Source organism: Pelodiscus sinensis, chromosome 7 (assembly GCF_049634645.1).
Source record: "Pelodiscus sinensis isolate JC-2024 chromosome 7, ASM4963464v1, whole genome shotgun sequence".
Lineage (NCBI taxonomy): Eukaryota > Metazoa > Chordata > Testudines > Trionychidae > Pelodiscus > Pelodiscus sinensis.
Window position 1 is genome coordinate 64,627,851 of NC_134717.1, and position 23,055 is coordinate 64,650,905.

The window sequence follows — 23,055 nt, forward strand, 5'->3', positions numbered from 1 at the left end:
TGCCATACTCCCATTCCGCTTTGGCCCCAATGTGCTACCTCAGTCTGATAGTGGCGAGCCCCTGCAGGGGTGACAGGGGTGCCCTGAAACAGTTTTGAGAGCTTTCAACCCACAAATGGCACTTGATTCATGAATAGTGATAGAAATGTAGCCGTGTTAGTCTGGTCTAGCTGAAACGAAAACAGGACTATGTAGCACTTTAAAGACTAACATTTGATCTGAGGAAGTGGGTCTGGCCCATGAAAGCTCATCACCTAATAAACCATCTTGTTAGTCTTTAAAGTGCTACATAGTCCTCTTTTTTGATTCATGAAGTTACTAGTCAGGACCAATGAATGGGCCCGTATTGATGTTTGTGAATGGAGAGAGGGGAGGGGTTAGGGCATTGATTGAGACAGACTCTCTTCCTACCGTGATAGAAATGTAGCCGTGTTAGTCTGGGGTAGTTGAAGCAAAATGCAGGACAATGTAGCACTTTAAAGACTAACAAGATGGTTTATTACCTGCAGGGATATTCACAACCAGGCAGACTCCTGCATCAGCATCAAAGGCCTGAAGAGAGGTTGAGGACTCCTGATGCATCGGAGAGAACATTACACCAGACCCCTGGGGAGCAGGGCCCCTTAAGAGTCTGTAGCACCCTGGGGATGGGGTAGCAGACTAGGAAGGGAGAGAATGTCTACGGAGCACTGTTCTTTCTAAATGACCCCACAGTGGGAGAAAAACGAATCCACAGAAGTTCCAACAAATATTGAGCTCCCAAAACTGGTCTGGTGAAGAGAAAAGTCTCAGAAACTGGGACAAAGACCCAAGAAAGCAAACAGTGGAGGAGGGGCAGAAGGGGGGGGGGGGGGAGAAAAAGAGAGAATCTTCCTTATGCCCATGCCAGGTGAATAGACACCTTGCTCCAAGGACTCCGCAGCAATTCTGGCACACCCTCCCCTCCTGACACGGTGTGCAAATGGGGCCTCGCGCCTGCCAACGTGCAATCAGCAGCTAACAGAAAAGGAACCAGAAGAGCAGGGGCACCTGGCCCAGATCTGCGGCTGCGAGGCATAAATTAGCAATGGTTGCGCAAATCATCTTCTCACCCATGCTCACACCCGCCAGGATGCACCAGAAGACGAGTTATACTCACCGGGAACAGGCAGCACTTGGAAGCCAGCCACAGGTTGTTCCTAATCACGCTTCCACGCCCTGCACCCTTTATAACTCTACCCTGGGGCCACGGCGACTGAGCACTGACGCCAAGAAGGCGGAACAGGGGAGGCAGCTCTGCCACAGAGCATTTTCTGTCTTGTACGTGAGGAACACTTATTATTCCCCTATTAGCCCGAGTGCTTGGAGACCCAGGCTCAGAGCAGTCAGAGGAGAGGAGCCGACAATGGTTCTCTCTCAGTTTTGAGACAAGTGGCTCTCCTATGACCACAGAAATGCCACCTCCCCACGTGGCAGTAGGTCGGGCTAAGGAAGTATTCACCCACTGAATTGAGGAGGGCAGAGTTTTCCTCCCCCCTGTAGCTAAGCGTTCAGTACTGGCCAGCCTTAAGTGCTGCGTCTCTAAAGGATGTAGAAACCTTTCCTTACCTTACCTCCTGGGGGTAGGAGAACAGGTTTATCAGCACCTCTGAGCGGCTCACTGGCCACAGGGAGGAGTGCAACAGAAAAGCCTTCACATGAAGGCTAAAACAGCTGCACCGAAGTGCTCATGCCAAGTGCACCTCTCATCCATCCTTTCTCTTGGAGAGTCGGCCACCCGAGGCTCAGTCTGGATTAGCACAGGTGCTCTGACAGGATGGCAGCACGGAAAGGCACGGCTGCAGCATCCCCACTTCAGTCATGAAGCCACTAGGGAGCAGGAATCAAGCCCAGACCTCCTGCTGCACTCCCACAGCAGGGTCACTGGGTTGGTAGGAAAAACACACCCCACACAGCCACTAAGCAGCAAGCAATTATCCCTGTGTCTTCGCTAACAATCTGGCTAGTGGAGACTCTCCTGAGCGAGTCCCGCAGACACCGAGAGCTAGGCCTGGACTTGCTTTGCCAAAAAGGAGAGAAGACTCGGCACAATTGGCCACCCATGCTCTCCCCTTTGGAGCCTCTCCATGCTGCCAGGGTATTTGGAACCAACCCTGTGCCCGGCAAAACTCCCCACCAAGACGCCTGCTCCTCTACTCCGTCTAAGCGTGCCATTCCCAAGCCATGTTCCGCAAGCAGCTGGGCTGGGACCTGGTCAAGTGATAAGGATGGTTCCAGAGAAGGTTAATAGCCTTGGTACAGCTCACCTAGAGCGAAACTCTCTCTACAGCAGGGGTTCTCCAGCTTTTCCTGCTAGGCCCCCCCTGAAATATTTCAGGCTTTGGCGATCCTCCCCCAAACACTGTACTGTGCTGATAGGAGCACTGAAAGAGGCGGGTAATCGTTATCCCTCCACTCAGTGGCACCCACGCTTTCTGAAAGCGTGAAGAATTCAAGTTCTGGTGGGGATGGCGTTTACCATAGCACCACACCATGCCAGTTCAGTGCTCCCTGTAGGCTGAGCACTCGGGAGGCAGCTCAGGAAAGTTCCAGGTGCCACCCAGATAATTAGCAGAGTGCCCGCTGCCAGCAGCAGGTGTTTCTACTGGTGGTGTGCACTTACGCACATCTTGGTGGCCATAACATTTATTCCACACAGACAAAACATTAGAGCACGCGTTGCATGCCATTCTTATTTCTCTACTGCTGCGGGGTGATGCTGCTTTCTGTGCTGGGTGCCTACCCAGCACCTCCAGCAGCAGCGCAGAAAGGTGGCAATACCATCGCCTCTCACAGCCCCCTACAATAGCCCAGAACCCCCTTCTGGGTCAGACACACTCCCCTACACCTTGCTTCTACGCTGTCAGCCCCTACACGTTTAAAGGCGGCCAGAGAGATCTGATCTGAGCACTTCCAAAACTGGCTTGGTACCCTTCCATCCCTCAAAATACAGCTGAGTCAGGTGTATAATGAGCAGCGATAAGCAAACAAAGGCTAAAAACACACGGCCCAGTAAACACCTTTCCTGGGGACCAGGGTAAGGAATCCTGTTTGCTCCTGAAAGACCTCCACAGCCTTCTCTCTCACTAGCTCTTGGGCACTGTTTTCTTGTCTACACACAGATGGCCAGCCCCTGAAGTGCTGGGCTCCCCGGAACAGGGCGGGTTTCTCTCCGGCAAGAACAGCGTTTCAGAGCTCTGTCTCCCCAGGCACATTCTGCATCCTGGTACAAAGCAGCAAGCCAGGCTGAACCGTGACCAATCGCGGTCACACTGGAGGCAGCCACTCGCTATCCCGTTCCCATCAGGAATGCAGGGAAACTAACCCCTGTGGTGGGAGAGAAAGGGGAAGTATGCAGGAGAGAGCGCGAGGGAGCTCTCCAACCGCATGCCTGGCATGCCAAACGGAGGCCCTGATCAATCCGGGCAGGCTGGAGAATAGGTGGAGACAGAGAAAAGCCTAAGTAATTCACTCACTTCATTCCAAGGAGCCACGTTCAGTCACAATGAGGTCATACAGGAAACCAAGCTGGGGAGGATGGGCAGGCATGCGATTTATCCTGCCCCCCAGAAAGAAAAGGAAGAGGCATTTCATCGGTGAGAGAGACCCCTTTCCCCCCAGGCAATTGCTCTGTACCACCCTGTCCATCTTCAATGAGTCTGTCGATGCCATGTAGCCACCAAAAGCCAATCAATGCCCCTCCCCCTCAAACATCACAAACACAGTTCACCCCAGACAGTCCCACGGCAGGATGGAAGATATTCCAAGGGAGGTTGGTGACGGGAGGGGTCACGTGAGGATTACCTGTTGTGTCCCCTCCCTCTGGGGCATCTGGCATTGGCCACTGTGGGCAGACAGGACACTGGGCTAGATGGACCTTTGGTCTGAATGGCTGGGAGTGCCAGGGACTCAGTCAGCATTTCTCAAGCTTAACAAAAATCAACACAGCAGCACCATGTACTAGCAGGGTCTGTCCGACGGCCCCACACAGCCTCCCTCCAGCTGAGCCGTCGCCCAAAGAGCGGCCGCACCATGGGGGTTTATACAGCAGCTTAACTCCCAGCTACCATGGAAGGGAAACGCTGATGCTCCCAAAGAGGGGCTGGCCTCAGAGCAGGTTACGGGGAGCTTTTAGATGCTGTGGGCCCAGCACGCCTTGGAGGATTGAGACCTTGATTCCCTGCTCTACGGGAAGCCTACATGGAGAGCTGAGGGCAAGTTTGATAAGCACGAATGAAAGGTAAATTGTGTCAACTCAACCAGAGCTGGTAAGTTAATGGCAATGAGAGAGGATCAGTGTTAGGTGCACGTCTTACAGGTGCACGTCTTACATTCCATCTCTAATCAACCAAAGCAATTAAATACGTGCTTAAGTCCCACTGAAGTCAACGGAGTCCATTTATAGTCGTGTATGCTTAGAGTAAAAACGCTACACACCAAATACCTGCCTTTGTAAGCAGTGCAAGTTTCTACCCTTTCATCCTGACAAGCAAGCAGAAGTCGGGTTGTGGGAGTCATCTCCCCCATCCCACCTGGAGTTCTGCATCTCTCAAGTTGATGTATCCCCAGTAGGGATGTAAAATCACATTTAATTGGTTACCAGTTAAACACAGTAGGAGCATAAAGTCTGGTCTACACATGTTTTTTTGTGTTGCCATAAGTATACCAATGAGGAGTGCAATGACTTCACATCCCATAGTGTAGATGTGATTACACCAGTATAAAATGGTACCTTTTACCAGTGTAGCTGCATCTAGACTAGGATCCCCTCCACTGGTACAACTCAGCGAGAGCCTGTTGGGGCAGACACCAGTGCCTGTGGGTCAGAGCTGAAGTGCTCTAGCAGCCAGAATTATACGGGACCTGTGTATGCATGAAGTACCAACAGATGGCAACACATGTCACTTTTTACAATTGTTGTCAGTGGCGCACTCAAGAGAGAGAAGTGTTGGAGCACAGGAGAGTTCTACGCCTAGAAACTAAACTACAGTAGGACGCTTGTCATTGCGGGAGGGGAACATTTTAAGTTTGCTTAAATAAATATCAAAACGGAACCACCACCACTGCCATCCCCTCCCAAGGCTGCAAACCACCAATACGAGTCTTACGTTCCTGGGGGTCTCTCTCAAAACCCTGGGTTCTTGCATACCACATGAACATCTCAGCGCCTGTCATTTAACTATGTTTCTAGCCCTCAGGCTTGCAGAGGAAAGCTGGAAAACGTGACCTCTAGCAGTTCCAGAGTTGGAAGGCAGATAAAAGCCTCCAAATGTTTATTATTGTTGTAACTCACTGGGTTTGGACTCCTTGGGGCCAGCAACACTGCACCATTGTTATTCCACCCCGCTTCTCAGAGGGGAAGCCCGCAAGTACCAAGTCTATTGTTTCCAAAATTATTTTGAAATCTTTTGGAGGTTGCCTCGCAGGGGGCTGTGCTAGAAACATTTGTGGGTATGGCCAGGTCAGTTAAGAGGACTTGTAAGGACACCTCTACCAGCTGAACTCCTAGCTTAGCTGTTTTACCAGTGGACAAGGACATGTGACCATGCTGCTTATTTCACCCGCTGAACTGCTACTTGGATTGGAAGCTGCTTGAGGCAGGGACCATCGCTCTGTTCTGACTGTACAGCTCCTTGCAGAACAGGGTCCAGATTCTTAATTAGGCTTGTGGTCACTATGGCAGTGCAAAGAAATTAAGCTGTACTTGCCAGTACAAGCCATGCCCACTCAGGTAGACTGATTGGCACAGCTGTACTGACAAACTACAGGCAGTCCCCAGGTTACGTACAAGATAGGGACTATAGGTTTGTTCTTAAGTTGAATTTGTATGTAAGTCGGAACTGGCTCCAGATTCAGCTGCTGCCACTGAAACTGACCAGGGGCTGACTACAGGAAGCCGGAGGCAGAGTTGCTCTGCCCCCAGCTTTCTGGAATCAGCCTAATCAGTTTCAACACCTGCTGAATCTGGAGCCTGGGACAGAACATCTGGGGCACTGCCCGGTAGGTTCCCACAGGACCAACCCAGCAGCACCCCAGCTGCTCTACCCGAGGCGTCCTGCAACAAAAGCCTGGTCTGCTGGGGGGGGCGCACTAGCTGCGCACCCTCCCCCCCCAGCAGACCAGGGAGACCCGAGCAAAGCCGCACATGCCGAGGGACCCCGCCACCCATGTGGCTTTGCTCCTGTCTCCCTGGTCTGCTGGGGGGGTCCAGCAAAGCCACTGGACCCCCCCAGCAGACCAGGGACACCCGAGCAAAGCTGCCGCCTGGGCGGCTTTGCTCGTTTGCCAGGGAGCAAAGCCGCCCAGGCGGCGGGACCCCCGCCGCCTGGGCGGCTTTGCTCCTGTCCCCCTGGTCTGCTGGGGGGGGTGTCCAGCGGCTTTGCTGGACCCTCCCCCCCCCAGCAGACCAGGGAGACCAGGAGAACCTTTTCTCGCCCCGGAGGACACGGGTGGCAACTTGCCGCCCGTGAGCTCCGGGGCGAGAAAAGCCCCGTTCGTAAGTGCGGATCCGATACAAGTCGGATCTGCGTAAGTCGGGGACTGCCTGTATTCCCAAACTACAGAGAGTCTCGGCTGGATTTTGTTGGACTGGGCTTCTGCAGATAGAACCGAGAACGGAGGATTCAAAGGAAGTTCAGTAGATAAAGGAATTCAGCAGGATTTCGGCACACACACTATCAGCAAACCAACATGACATCTGCACCAAGAAATCATCCTAAAAGGCAAGACAATTTCACAGCAGACCCCAGATTTTTTTAATGGGTAACTTAGCAGAATCACAGTCAGTTCCAATGCACTTATGCAGAGTAAACATACTGTGATGATCAGGGGGAAAAAAGCGCCAAAATGCAAGTTTTTATAAGCTGGAGTTTTACTACGTCAAAGAGGTGTAAAGCAGAATATGAAGAACTTAAAAATCTTCCCCGAAATGTGTTTTTCACATTTTCTTCTGTGTTATTCATTTGAGGGAAAGAAGAACTCTAGGATCACAAGCCAAACCCTTTCATAGTGAACCCTAATGTTCCATGGTGCTTACCCTAATCTCAAAGCAGCAATCCCCTTTCTGCAGAAAATAAATCACTGTCTCTAATTTAAAAACCAGATGGGGAATTTAGCGCATTCAGAGAAGCAATTAGTAACTTCTGCTACTATAAAGGTACAAAGCACTGCAGCTGGTAAGGAGACCTTTTCCCGTAAGTGTATCATCAACATAACACATACATCCCAACCATTTCAGGTACTACCTTAGTAATAAAGCTTTAAAACCAAACCCCTCAGTGCTGCGGTCAGCGTGCACCACCCTTTCCAGACACTGCAAATCCATCATGGCTCTTCCTATCTTGACTAGCTTCACTGGGCAAGGGCGAGGACTGACCACTCAGCAAGCGCCCTAAAGGGAGGCTGAACGTGAACCAGGAGATGAACAGGGACAGAGAGAAACGCCTCTACACGCACACAAGCCTACTGCAAGACCTGATCAAGGGCTGCTGCATGTTAGGTTTCTCAACATTTGTTTCTGGTTTCACAGCTGATCCTCCCTTCACTGCAAGCCACACAGGCCAAAAATCCCAGCAGGAGCCAAAGTGCCCAGGAGATGCAATGCTCACAACTGGTCTGGCCCAGAGGTGTCTCAGACCAAAATACCGGGTCAGAGTTCAAGCACATCGGGTTTCAACACCCACCAGGCAGGGTAGATCTTCTCATGCTGCACTAACCCAAGAGCATGGGGGTTGGCCAAGGCAAGACATTCACGTCACTCCTCCAAAGTCTGCAGAGGGCTGCAAGATACGTCCACACTGGTGATCACTGGCAACTAGAAGAAAGGCAGCAGGCCTTGTCCCCAAGCACCACTACTCACACCCTGCACTTGCTTCTTGGGGCCTTGTCTGAGAAAGCTAAAAAGGAACAGACTAACCAGACCCTATAAGACAACCCAACTCGTACTGAGGTCAGCGCACAAATTTACTTCAGTGGAAGTACAATGGGGGGGGGGTTCCCGCCTACCTTCTTCCCCCCTTCCCCCGCCATGAGTCTTGGGAGATCTCAGAGTTTTATTCCTACTTAATGCTGAGAGGAAAAGTTTCATAAGAGCAAATGTTCGGTGCATCACCTCCCTCCAATTCTCCCCAAAGAGGCTTCTTGCCTACAGGAAACCCTTGCCATGTGCAATGGATGCATTCCTGGCAGCACTGTGAATGGCAAAATTTGCGAATACTGGGAGCCGCGGTTCCCGGCCCCCGTGGCGAGCTTGCCAGGCTGGGAGATACCCGCAAATCAGTAAACTACAAATAGCAATTCCACAAATTGCGAGGGTCTCCCGCAGGCCACTCATCTAGCTCTAGCAGCAACAGAAGCAACCCCACATAATCCGCTACTCCAGCCTGGCATCGCGCCACATGGGAAGTTGAAAGGAAGAGCCTGATCAGGCTGCACAGTGCCCCGCTGGCTGGGCAAGGCTGGCGCCCCTAGAATGCTATTGGCGCTGTCCATCGAAAGGGCTCAGCTCGCAGGCACAGGCCTGCTGCAGGCACCAGGACGGGTGCCGGGGAGATGTGCCAGGGGCTCATGCCTCACTAAAGGCCAACGGGCGGTGGGGAAATAAGGCCTGCATAAATGCTCTAGGCCCTAGAGGGTCTCCAAACTTTTCAGCCCGAGGGCCGCATTAACTATCAAACAGCAGTGCGGGGGCCGACTACACACTTGAGGTCCAAATAAAAAACAATCAAAACATGGATGTTGTTTTTAATTATTTATTTAATATTATTGTATTCAGTTATTATTTAATAACACATTGATACACTACACATGAACACCTGTATTAGTGTGAATGGTGAAATTGTTTCCTGGATGCCAAAATAGCAGACATTTCTGGCTTTAGATTTGTTGTCCCTAACATCAACAGTGACCTGAGATTATCATTGGACAAGTTTGTTCTCAAATTGTTCTTCACGTATTTCATTCTTGAAAATGTTTGTTCACACAGGTATGTTGTTCCAAAGATTGAAAGGTACCTTGATGCAAAAGTTTTGACATTAGGAAAGTCTTCCTTGGGCAAAAACTGGTAAAAACCCACCAGTCCTATTTTGAACTTGTCCCTAAGGAGGTCATTTGCTTGCAACTCAATGACTTCCAGATGCAGTTCGTCTGGGCAACTGGCCACATCTGCTTCAAATGGGTTTTGAAACAATCTCACTTCTTCTGCCTTTGAATCCAAAAAGGTCTCCACGGGCCGCATGAGAGGGCCTCGCGGGCCGCATCCGGCCCCCGGGCCGTAGTTTGGAGACCCCTGCTCTAGGGCATCATGCTGCTTCTTTTCTCACCATCGGCCTGCGCGATGCCGGGCTGAATGGCTACGGACATGCCCCAAATGGTTTTCCTGGGCCCTAGTCCATGGTGAGCTGCACGATTTTTAAAAGTAAACAAAAATAAAATATATACAGCAGCTCTGAAGTCCCTGCCCAAGGGACGTGGTCTCCCAATGCCCGTTATAGCAAATGGAAATTGGGTGTCCCAGATGCAAATCTCCACCCTAAATGCTGGATCCTGGCGGCAGCAGCAGGGCGAAGGGCCCATGAGTGAGAAGAAAGCAGGCCAGCCGCTCGGCTGGTACCAATCCGCACGGTTCCACTTGAGCCAACAGGACTGTTCTAAGGGACTACCTGCGTGCAGCTGGCAAGGTATCCGGCGCAGCACGTGCCCTCCAGCAGGAGCAGCCTAAGTCCGGGGGCTGCAGTGAGTTAGTTACGGGATCAGAGTTCCAGAAGGTCTCAGAGGAACCAACTCACAAACGCCTGGTTAGAAGGTCCAGGCTCAGGTCTTTGTTGGGACAGGTCTTCTCCAGACTCCAACCCCAGACCCAGGCAGATGAGCCAGCCCCGTCTGCTGCGCGCAGGCACACGGCAAGTGCAACATTAGGCCTCCACAGGCTAACGGACCCTGGGGCATTTTTCCAAGCCTAAATTCCATTCGTTTGGGCACCCGAAGTTGAGAGCCAGCCTCTCCTCTTCCCCATACAGAAAGGCAGGGGGGTCTTCACTCCCCACCCCACAAAACCATCTTAAGCAATAAGCTTCTTGAACACCAAATGTTGTGTGGGGAATCCGGACCAGGGGTGTCTCTCCAGGATGCTCATGTCCAGTCCAGCCTCCTCCACTCCCCACCATTCCCCTTTGATGGGCAGCGGGGCACTGGGAGCAGAGTTGTGACAGATTAGCGGCGATTCGCTCCCAACATGTACGAAACAAAACCACGGGAAGGCGGTGCTGGTGCATTGCCAAAGTCCTGTTTCCTTTGTATGGCTGGATGCTACAACGCACAGAAACTATGCACGGGGTGGCGGGGCAGGTGCTGTCTCCTCTGCTCACCTTGGGGAACAGGCACCCCCAGGGAGCCAGCCATCTGTCTGCAAGAGAGACAGCCACGCTGGGCCCTCCTTTCAGATTCCAAAAGGGATTGTTTTGCAGCTTCCCTCTGCAGCTAACTACAAAGCCCCCCAGGTGCCTTTTCATCTGCTTTGGACAGCACAACTTCCCCAAGCTGCGTGCATGCTGGGTCCAAGCACAGAGCTCTCGGCTTCATGCCACAAGCCTCTAGGGCGTGCCCATGACATGGAGTCAAGGCGTCCTACACTTGGACAAAAATCAAAGCTCTCCCCCTGAGAGATCAAACCATGCACCGGTTGTTTAGGTTACGCCTCCAGGCGGCAGCCAGAGGCGAGGCTGTGTTATGCGAGGTACAAAGTGACAGGCCCAGGTCCAAAGAGTTTATGAGCCAAACAGACACGGGGCTGAAGGGACACAGCAGCACAGAGCAGTCATAGACTTTAAAGTCAGAAGGGACCATTATGATCATCTAGTCTGACCCTTTTTCACGGCCATGTCACAATGGCAGCTCAAAGTCATCCTATAATCAACCAGGACTCCAAAGTCCTTCTCCACCTCCGTTACTTCCAACTGATGTATCCCCAGCTTATAACTAAAATTCTTGTTATTAATCCCTAAATGTATAACCTTACACTTCTCACTATTAAATTTCATCCTATTGCTATCACTCCAATTTACAAGGTCATCCAGATCTTCCTGTATGATATCCCGATCCTTTTCTGAATTGGCAATACCTCCCAACTTTGTGTCATCCGCAAATTTTATCAGGACACTTCCATTTTTGGTGCCAAGGTCAGTGATAAAAAGATTAAATAAAATTGGCCCCAAAACTGATCCCTGAGGAACTCTGCTAGCAACCTTCCTCCAACCTGACAGTTTACCTTTCAATATGACCCGCTGTAATCTCCCCTTTAACTAGTTGCTTATCCACCTCTCAACTTTCATATTAATCCCTATATTTTCCAATTTAACCAATAATTCCTCATGTGGTTCTGTATCAAATGCCTTACTAAAGTTGAGGTAGATTAGATCCACTGCATTTCCTTTATCTAAAAAAAAAAAAATCTGTTACTTTCTCAAAAAAGGAGATCAGGTTGGTTTGGCACGATCTACCTTTTGTAAAGCCATGTTGTAATTTGTCCCAATTGCCATTAGCCTCAATGTCACAGCAGCACAAAGCAGTCAAATGACTTGCACAAGGCCCAATGGAAAGGGAGTGGCAGAGACAGGAAGAGACCTTCTGGAAGCCTGAACAGCCCCCTTCCTAGCCCTTTCAGCTGTAAAGCCTGGGCCTCAGCCAGGAGGAATCCTGCATCCATGTATTAGCCAAGAGAGCTCATGGGGACGCACCCATAGAATTGGTTTTGATGGACACAGAGCAGCCCCGTTCGAGAGAAGTGACACCCAAAGTTATTCGAGTAGGATAACAGCCCCCCCGGCCAGGAGAGTCACTCCCTACCATGATATGCCAGTAGCTAAACAGGGGCCCAAGGTTTGCAGCACTAAGTGAGTAGCAAGATCATTGGCCAAAGCAGCCATGACACACACACACAACCCTTCTTATTTACTCTACAGAAAGGGTTGGTTTCTAATTCCCTCTCATCTCCCACTTTTTTCCCCAAGGGTGGGAAGCAAACATATTGAGACCAGAGAGATGGGAGCCAATGCATCAGATGGAGTCCTGCAAGGTGTGATCTGGAGATCCCCTAGAGATGAAGCTAAGAGTACACAAGAGAGGTCTCCTGGGTGCGCACAAGCCCAGTTCTACTTACACCCTGGAGAGCTCATACATATGTATCTTGCTAAGTGACAATAGCGAAGAGAAGACATTCCAGCTAGGTAGGGATTTTCTCTGATTTTTTTTCCTTCTGCCATTATAAGAGGTGCTAAAAATGAAGGACTAAAATGCATCAGAATTCTTAAAAGCCAGGAGTTTCACCCCTCCCCAGACAGCACCTCCTTAGCATGAGTTCTAATCACCAGCACTGGTGAGCTGAAAGCAGATGTTTGGCTACCACACCGTTTCCACTTGGAAGGGCACTCCGTCCCATTAACTAGGGATGTAACAGAGCAGTCGATTAACCGATTTACCAATAAGTAAAAGCTTATCGGTTAATGCTATAGACTGCATGCATTCCCCCCCCCCCCCCGGCTTTTGCCAATAAATTTTTTAGCAGGTTGTCCAGCAGCCCGGCTCAGTTCTGCTTGCGCAGTGTCCAGAACCTCCCCCTGCTGCAGTTCTGCATTTAAAGTGTATTAGAAGCCAGGTGGGCAGGCAGCCCGGATCAGTTCCGGCTCGCGCCAGGTCCAGGAGCTCAGACCCTGCTGCCAATCCATGCTACTGCCTCTTTATCAGAGGCAGCAGCACTAGACAACAGTCAGCTGGTCCACAAGGGGAGCTGGTTTTTTAAAGGCAGAGCTGGTCCACAAGGCAGAGCTGACACTCTGCACTGCTGCCTCTAATACAGTGGCTGCTGGCCCCGCCCCCAGGGACTATAGACTAGTCAACTAACCAATAAAAATTCATGAGCTTCCTCGACTATTCAATTAACCGATATTTAACATCCCTACCATTAACTCAGATTAAGCTGTACCTTTACTTTGTCCCCAACCGAGTGGGAGCTGTCTGCAATCTGAGGAGCATGTACAACTCAGTGCGATTAAAAGCTGGCAGTAGTAAGTCTTGAGTTCTCACCTGAAACACTGACTCAGACACCTGACTCTCACTGCAGACTGCGTGACTGGAACTGGGGCTCTATTCCTGACTCTGCAGCTGGGAAAGTCATGTGCCTGTCCCATGCCTCAGTTTCCCCATCTGTGAAATGGGAGATAAGACAGGCTTCTGCTTTGTTAAGTGCTTTGAGCCCCACTGATGCCAATACCACTTAGCAGTTATGCTAATTACCACCCCACAACTCTACAAAAGGCCTGAGAAGCACACCACCTACTATGGGTTCTCCCACACCCACACAGCTCTGACCGGTTGATGACAACAGAGACTCTGTAAGAAGAGCTGTACCTCTAATACTAGCTGGCATGGACAAAATACTTGTTTTTACAGCACAGTGGGGCTCCCAGACGCCCACTGGGTGAAGTTTTGACCTCCAGGTGAGTGGCTGTGCTTGAGCACCGTACCAACAGAGTGGGGGGAGGTTTGAGCCAGGGGCTGCCCTAAGACCTTAGTCGTGACACCTTCCCAACACACACACACACACACACACACACACGTCTTTTCAAACAGCCTCCTGGCAGTCCATGGCTGAAGGTTTTTTGAACTCTCATCTATTTACCCTCCACATTACAGCAGTGCCTTTGGTGCACAGAACTCACCCCGCCCCACCACCCCGCTTGCTGCAGAAACAGTCCGAGACACACTCTGCCCCAACGAGCTGACAGTCTATAATTAAATACTTAGCTCAGCTAACCAAGAGCACATTCAGCCCCCTTGCCGGGAGAAGGGCTCCTCCCGTAAGCAGGAAGAGGCGACCCTAACGCCTCGGTCCATTTTTCCACACTGACGTTCTCTTCCTACCTGGCAGGATACCAAGTGCAGCTCTCCCTGGACAAAGTGACCCCCCCAGACATTCCAGCCCCCCTTGGAACTGTCCGCAGGTGGGGATGGAGGTAAGATGCGAAGGCCACGTCCCTTTCATTGCACCGACACTGCATGTATAGAAAGTACCATTCCACTCCCACCGTTGCAAGCGACATGTAAAGTTCCTCTCTCCCCAGGAGCCAAACCTCCTCCTCCCGGCGTCGCACCAGCCCCTGGAGGAAAACCCAGGCACCCACTGATTTCTGGCTGAGAGACGGATGGCGCGGGCGACTTTGGAGCTGGTCAGTTTCAGAGGCCGGCAGGGCGAGGTACCGACAGGGCGTTCGACAAGGCACCGCCAGCGCTGCTTAGCAAAGCCAGAGTTCAGGTCAGTCACTCCCACAGCAGGCGGACACGGTTAACATATCAATCGCAACTATTCTGGGCAGAGGCTGGTAGTGCGGCTGTGCAGTTATTACTCAACTGGCTGACAATGCACACTTGGAGGGAGTTCAGGGTTTCCACTGGAGAGCTGCCGACTTGTTTACAGTACAGTCGATTTCAAGGGCCAGAATATACTGACAGTGGGCTCGGTCTAGATTTATCACACACCACATGCCCAGTCACAGCCAGTGGGAGGAGAGGCCAGATGCTCACAAGTGCTTGTCTAGCCGGTTGGAGGGCAATGGAGGCAGGCTCTGAAGGCTTGAAGGTAGGGACCTTAAGGAGACCGGTAGAAGATTTTCCCTTTGGACCCAGAAAGATCAGCCTACTCCGACTCACCCCCTGCCCAAGACACGCACGTCACCAGGGAAGGGCACATTCTAAACACGGCCAAACAGGAAGAGGCCCAGCCCTTCTGGACCAGAAGAAGCTCCAGCAAACAGAAAACAGAAAAGCGCCTCCAGACACTCAGTGCCTGTCCCATCGCACTTCTAGTTAGCTTCCAGCTTGACTTCCGCCAGTGACACCACGCACAGAAAATTGGGGATTGTGAGAAGGCAACTTATTGGGTTTTTATGGCCGGAGGTAAGGAGAACGCCTCGCTAGCTTCCACAGTTCAGAGCCGACCCACACTTGCAGCCAGAGAACCCTGCGCATTCATTGCAAAGGCGGTTCCCACCCTCGGTACAACTGACCGGAGGGCTATTTTTAAACGCTGCAGTCAGGATGCTCTTGACTGGGGAAAGAGGGTGGTGAGAGGAAAGAGAAAGCGAGGAAATGCCATGAATGTGAGGAAGAGTTTTGGCAGGGCTGACTTCTGCCTGGTTTTCCCTCAAGCTAGTTGCTGATGTTTAGAAGTGGGAGCAATCGCAGGAATGAAATTTGATTTTAATTACAGCTCTTGGAATTCTCCATCCACAGGAGCTAGTTCACAGCCTTCTCCTGGCTTTATGTCGGGGGAGAGGAGGGGAGGAGGGAAATCTTTTTTGGGTTGGGGGCTGCTGACCCACAGAAAAAAAAAATCAGTCAAGGGCTGTGCACAAAGGAGAAGCCTCCAAAAAAACTAACCTCATTGACATGGCCCCTGACTGAGAAGGAGAAAGACACTCCTCACATTCCCCTGCACACCAGAGCCTAATGGGGCCCAAGATAGTAGATTCTGTCTGCTCCAGTCCCACGGTAGGCGCAGGCTCCCCAATGCTAGGTGGGGCAGCCCTGAGCCTCAGGGGCCACATCCGGCCCCCAGGCCTGCAGTTCTTCACCCCTGCTTTCTGTGAACCACAGAACAGTGCAAATGTTAAACTTTAACTTCCCCCATTAACACAGGGCTCATAATTGAAATACTGTTTTGATGTGCTTGGCTAACTTGCAAATATCCAGCCACTCCAAACCACCAAAATTCAGCATAACAGCACAACAGACTTCATGCCACAGCACCTAGCAGTGAGTTTCCTCAGTCCTGTTTCTCAAGGTATATTCGGAAACAGCAACAAAAATTACCACAAATTCGAAGACAAGAATATGAGAACCACTGCATGATGGTTGATCACTTCAATTGAGATCTACACCCAAAACGTAACTACAGCCTTTTAAATCCAGCAATGATAAATCCAGGCAATTTAAGTCACCAAGTGGAAGCCCTCAATTTAAAGTCACTGGATTTTAATCAACTTTTCTATTCATACTTTAGTTATTTTCTAAAGAGAGATGCACTCTGTTTATTTTTTATTAGGTAGTTTCAATTATAGTAAGATTGGACCTTCACAGACTGTCTTATTTGAGACTTTTTTCCTTTAAAATAAGCCTGGATAAAAAAGAACTTGAAAGAAAAGCATTGATTTTTACACGTGGCAGCAAAACCTTGAAACTGATTTTGCATTAGAGTCTGAAAGGATGATCTTACAACATTAAGCAACCAACCAGCATGGGTATTAAAGGATCCTGAAGTTTATAAATAAAAGCTGAGCTCTCTTCAAATATTGCATTTTCAACCTAGGAGGTCCCTCATGCTGTCAACTGCCCAGCATGGGACTCTTAAGAGCACTGGCTGAACACATCCTGTTCTGGTGGCAGGGATGAGCGATACAGAGACAATGCCCATTTCAGTAACAATATCAAAAATTAAACCTAATCATAAACTGGCTAAAGTCTGTGGGACTTGCTCAGAGAAGAGAGTGAAGTAGGTGAACTAGAAGAATTGCATCGCTCCACTGAAGAGGCCTTCGCGTGACTAAAAATACTAGCGTAGCAAATCTTAAATGTTTTCTGAATTGCCTTCCAGCTGAACGAGCCATGAACAAAGATGTTTGCTGTGTCAGTCAAGTGACAGCACCAACGTTATTACCTAATAAATCCTATCTATGCAGAGACTGCCACAGCTCTTCATTGAAGGCCACACAACCACTGCCTTCCAAACGTCTCCCCCCATCAAGGCCTCTTGGATCTTGTTTTGAGCCAAACCAATTTGACTAGGCGGAGAACCTGACCAAGTACAAGCAGTGATCTGGCAGATTTACACTCTGCAATATGCAGGCAGACTACATGACATTACTGAAGGGAACCAACCCAACGTAATGAATGCATAGCACTGTAACTGGAAATGCTTGCTATCTGAAAATATTTTGAATCAGCTAGAACATATGGTTTAATTTTGTGGTAAAGATGCCCGATCCCAAAAAAAACAAACAAAAACACAAAACCCCAACCCCACAACACTCTGAAGCATACCCAGATTTATATTCAATAGAGCAACGGTGGCCTGAAATCGGAGAGAGGAAGAAAAGGAAATCATTTTTAAAAGGCTGAAGGAAATTATGTCGCCCAGAGAATTCTCCTACTGCAAGTTTCATTTGGACTTTAAGATGGTTTCTAATGGGCCGATATCACTGGCCTTAAAATCCACACAAGTGCCTACAGAAACTAGAAAAGTTACACACGTATACAGACAGGAAAATAACTAAGCCTCAAACCTGTATTTTGAAAATATATAGACAATATAGCTAATAACTTTATTTTCTCATCAGCCATCTGTACCCACCTGTCGGAATCACATGAAAGACAACAGCAATACATAACTATATTTGCCCAGATCTGCAGACGAGGAAAGCTGCTCTCTTTCCCCAACAGAAGTCAATCCAACAAAAGATATTCACTCACCCTCCCTATTTATCTGCCACCCCTGAAACACATGTATCCTTTTGGCCAGTTGTGCTCAAGCAGTATGTTCATCAGGATTCAGGAACAGCAGCATCACGTGCAACAAAGAAAATTTGAAATAACCTCGAAAACGAGCTTAGACGTCTTAGCACTGGATCCCAAGCTGATTTCTTTAAACAATAAAGCCACTCTAGGGACCTTACCAATTCACTGGCTGCCCAGTGGTAAGTGATGAACACCCAGCACCAAAAATCATTCTATACAACCACCACCTTAATGCCCCTTCAACAGCCTCCATCCTCAATCATGTCACAAGAAAGCATCACCGCAAAAGCTAAGGCCGAAAACCATTTCCCAATAGAATCCAGCTAACCCCCCTTCCAGTCACACAGATACTTCTCCTAAATTTTTTCAGAGATGTAGAATGTAACGACCATAGCTGGAGTTGCGTATCTTAATTCAACCTTTAGCGCAGGCTTGGTGGTGGGCATGCTTTGTGGGAGCAGGTCTGGATAGGTAGCACCAAAGGGTAGTGAGTTTTAAGTCCCATGCTAGGATCAGTGCTGCTCAGGCTGGCCAGCTGGGGAGAGAGCCAATGAGTTCTCCTTGGTGCCCACAGATGGAAGTTAACAGTCTCAGGACACTCTGAGGATACCAAGGTTACCCCAACGAGTGTACCCCCAAAGTCTCCCCTCAATGAAACAGGCTCAAATAGGCCAGGCTGGCTTTGCCTACTGCCGGAGGGCCCAAAGGCTGCAGCATTGTCAGACTCCTTGGTGAAATGCCAAGGCGCAACACAAGCAAGGAAAAACCCCACATCCGGCGAGTTCGGCTGTCTACGCTGCTGAGAACAAATCTCCCACCTTGTATCTGGAAAGCCAGGCATTCAGGCAAGGGAAGAAGGGCACTTACAGAGAAAATGGGAGATGGGCAAAATATTAAAGGAAAAATGTATTTCAAATCATCTACTAGCCCTAGCAAAAGAAGCCATTTCCACCCCCCGAAAGGCACTTATGTCGATTATTTATTGCCTCAGAGCATGGGCGGTAATTTGTATTTCTGAGAGGTACGCAGCTTGTTAACTAAACACAGGAATGTCATTTGTGTCAATATATGAACCCCCTGGGTACGGCAGGTACATACATGAGATTCATGCCCTTAGTGGTGAATGCTACAAGAGACACCCAGAACCAGAACATCTAGGGGGATTTGGTAGGGGAAGAGTCTCGCATCAGCTCCCATGACCATGTTCTTCATCCCTTCCATGGATTACAAATGCTACTTTCCCCGCACAATGATGCCCCAGGGCCTGAATGCTGAGGTATGGGCGGGGTTAATACAGCTGTTGTAGTCATGCTTTGCTCACATGCTGTGAGAAAGTGGTAACTAGAAATGCCAGTCCCTGCGGGTAAAACCAGGCAACAACATCTGCTCTTCATAAATACAGACGCTCATAACGGAGCAAAACAAAACGCTGTTTGTAATTTAAAGAAATCTCATTGGACATATGCTTGGTAACAGGCAGACACTGTTACCAACTGATCGATCACCCACTTACTGTTCAAGTATCTCTAAGTTGTGCGGGGGCAATGCCAAGCATTCATACAGGCTCAATGTGGGGGGAAGCATGGCCTATTGGAGAGAGCAGTGGGCTGTCAAGTCAGAACACTTGAATTTGGATTCTGGTTCTTCCATTGCTCTTGTGAGACTTTAGATAAGCCACTTGACCCTTCTGTGTATCGTGTCCCTACCCATCCATTGTCTCCATGGGCTATGCTGACTGCCCACTTTTCAGGGCAGGGGCGGTCTCTCCCATTGCACGTACAGACCTCATACAATAGAGATTCTGACCATGACTGTGCAGTACTGTAATATAAACATCAGTCAGTCACCTGCTTGTGATATGTGCACATCTGTTCCACAGCCCTTCTCACCTGCCCCAACCCTCCCCCCCGTTAATACACACCAGATGTTAGTTTAACTCTGCCTCAAATATAGTTGCCATGCAACAAACAATGCTAGCGGCAACCACACAAACACACTTTGCAAAGGGAAATGCTGCACGGTAAAGTGACCTAGACTTGCACCATCCACATTTCACTCTGCCTGGTGCCAGGTCCCCCTACAAAAGCACACAGGCAACATGGTGTTACTCAGGGCCAGGCTCTTCGTGGGTGCCAATCAGTAAGGCCCCAAGGACGTCACTATGTTAAGAGGTGGGACGATAGGAAGATGTTGAATCCAGATTGTCCCCTAATGAAACTGAATGAGACTGAGAAGCCCACCAGATCTAAGCTACAGTGAATGACACCTTTCCTGGAATAACCACAAGTTGGCTGTGGAGATGGACCCTCCTGCTCTAAACCAGCACCCACGTTCATCACCAAGAAACCAATGTTTACCCCACAATGACACTCTGATGGCCCTACTGGAGCCAAGATTCCAGGAACTGAACTGAGCATCTCCAGAGCTGTAAGAGCTGATGCAGTTTGAGCTGAAAGAAAAAGGATCCCTAGAGTTGAAACTGTGATAGGCGGTGGCTACCTTGGGAAGATTTGGCCACAAAAGTGTCATCGACATGCAAAAGTTGCCAAAAATGAAAATCAGTCAAACTGGTTTTTCTGCCTCCCATTGTCGACATTTCATGGCCACATGGCTCACTCCCTTGTCGACAGAAAGAGCAAAGCATTGTGGGTAGGCACCCCACAGTGTGGTGTTGTGGGAAGGCAGAGCTGGTCCCTGCATTTCGTGGGATTCCCTCAGAGTTCTGTGAGCTCTCCATGCTCAGGAAGGTCAAAGCAGCACAGCCAAAAATGAAAAGGAAGGTCTCCAGCCTCCCCCTACAACAGCAGCCTGCCTGCCGCTGGGTTCCTAGCAGGGCAGAACAGAAGCACTCCAATGATTTGTTCCCTGAACGGAGCAGCTCACTCAGCTGTCAGACACCCCAGAGCTGTGAAAAGAGAGGGGCACATGCCTGCAGAGATCACCAAACACTGAGCAGAGCCATCAGGGCAGGTACTGTGCAAGACTGGTGGAAGCCAGTTCTTCGACAAAAAACAGCAGAGTCCACATTGGTTCTTTGTTGACAATAGAGAGAGGGGAAAAGACAAACATCTCTCACAGAGGTGGAAGTGTGTTGCCAAAACTGGGTATTTTTCCCAACAAAAATTGCACTGCGGTGTAAACGCTCTTACTGTTTAGTCAACAAAAAGCAGTTTCTGGCAACAAAACACGCCAGCGTCAACATTGCCTCTGTGGACTGGACACAGAGCGGGACCTGGATCATCCATTCACCTATGAGCTGCAGCGGCAGGCAAGCATTCGTACCCTCCCATCACTGTGGATAGAGAACCACAAGCAAAGAGCGTCTCCTGCCACTGTCTAGATGGGCCAGGGTTCTGAAGCACTTTCCCAACCTTCCAGTGTTTATTCAAGAACCACCCCCCCTCCAAGCTCTCTCCTCGATGCTGCTGGGCAGGATCCCCTTAGCAATAAAGTGCTGCAAGGCTCTGCCTGGAGGTAGCTCCATATCCAGCGGACCGGCTGTTTGCAAAGCGCAGGCAGAAAGCCTCGGGGAGAGAGAAAGGAGGGAGCAAGTAACAGCACACAGGGTTGGGGAGGGGAGGTTCTGTTTATTTCAAAGGCATCTACCTTTCAGAACTCCTAGCCTTCCTCCCAAGTCTGAATGCCACGCAACTTGCAACACCTGCTTGGGGGAAAAAACCCTATGAATATGCTCTTTTTTTAGATACACGTTTGTTCTTATTTTTCCTGACCGCCAATGATCCTCAATGCATAAACCAATTGCCTCCGCACAGAAAGGCTTACACGCTACCGTGCAACTAATGAAAAGCTTCTTGTTATTTAAAAAAAGAAATGCATTTAAACAGAATATGCTATTATTAAAGAATCAGATTAAACGGTCTCATCAGAATAATCCCAGCAGGTTCATAAATGCTCTGTTTCACAAACCCATTTCTGCTGAACGGAAAATATAATTACTTTGTTGAGCCCTGAGTGAAGGACTGAGTGTAATTACTCCATCATGTACTATCCTGATTTGCATTTGATGGAAAGTAACAGCAACGTGTTCCAATACGTACACCTCTCTGGTTACAGAAAGCCACGAGACAGGAACAAATCACTCCCTGCACCTTGTGAGCAAGAAGATTATGCCGCTAACAGCAAGGCTAGACTTCCCCTTGAACCAGTCAGAGGCTGTGTGCTTATAGCACTTGGGAGACCTTCCAAGACTCACCTCTGCTATTGGCCAGCTGAGTGATGCCAAGCAAATCACAGCTTCTCTGTGTGCCTCAGTATCCCCATTTGTAAGTGGGGATAGTGATTCTGAACTCTTTTGTAGAGTGCTTTGAGGTCTGCAGCTGTGCATCCTCATTTTCTAATCATCTGCACAGCTGTGAGCGATCTACAGCAAAGGGCCCCTCCCCTCTCCCATTCATCCCCTACGGCTAGATCCTGGCACAGAAAAAGTTAAACACCAATGTTTTAAAGGTGCATCCTAACCAAGCTCTTCTTGAAAAATCCCAGGCTGTGTCAGTGGCTCCCACACACTCGCACTCCCCGTACCATCCACTACCCCCTCCATCTTCAGCTGATGGGACAGAATTGCAAAACATCTACTCACCTCACCAGACTGGCTGGTACCCAGAGGAATCTCGGGTAGCCAGCTCTGTCCTCTTCTTCCTGCTTTCTCTTTCTTCTTTCCTGAAAACACAAGTGCTGGAATCTGATCGCTCTGCAATCAGCAAGCTACATGTCAACTGAACGTCATTATTCTTCCACCTAAGGTCTCAAGTAACTCTGCTCTTTTTAAACTCCTCATCTCACCCTTCATAGTTTTGGTCATTCAGCTAATTTTTATCCATTGTTTAGAACACACTACCCTGTCCTGGCTGGAGTAATGATAAAAAAAAATGCATTCTCTGTGGGGTTTTGTTCCCATTGGTGGTGCACATCTTCCCATTACCTCGATAAGAAAATTCACAACAAAATTCAGTCTGCACATGGATGGAAAAAGTGGAGAGGAAAACCAGCCGGGAGTCTCCTGGCATTGGGCTCCATCTCCTGGAAGCCCTTGCAGCCAAAAGGGAGATCAGGGCTAACCGTCCGGCAGCTCAGTAGTGCTAAGGCAGGCTCCCCCTGTCCTGGCCCTGCACCATTCCTGGAAGCGGCCGCACACTGCTATGGCCCCAGGGGGAGGTGGTGCAGGGGGTCTCCTCATGCTACCCTGATTTGCAGGCACCACCCCCCCAACTCCCACTGGCCATGCTTTCATGTTCCCGGCCAATGGGAGCTGTGGGGGCGCTACAAACAAAAAAGATTTTAAAGCTAGCAACAACCAAACATTCCCCAAATTAAACCCTCTCCGGGATGCCGGAGCTGTAGTGGCACATGGAGAGATTATGGAGACAAGCTGGGTGAGGTGAACACCGCTGCTACCGTCCAGCTTACCAAGGAGCCAAGACACTGGTTTGCCTCCCAAGTAGTTTAGCTGGGAGC

General features: G+C 49.7%; 1 protein-coding gene across 4 annotated transcripts in view; it reads right to left on the reverse strand.

The window, feature by feature from the left end:
• The window catches only part of SH3BP4 (SH3 domain binding protein 4), a 70,346-nt gene that overhangs the window by 43,415 nt on the left and 3,876 nt on the right, over positions 1-23,055 (reverse strand). For 2 of the 4 annotated variants that reach the window (XM_075934100.1, XM_075934102.1), the window contains exon 2: positions 22,181-22,260. The exons of 1 other annotated variant lie outside the window; for it this stretch is intronic. The gene's annotated coding sequence lies outside the window, so the exon portion shown is untranslated. Of the gene's footprint in view, positions 1-14,192; positions 14,494-22,180; positions 22,261-23,055 lie in introns of those variants that run through there. One more of the 4 variants, XM_075934103.1, reaches the window with a different exon arrangement.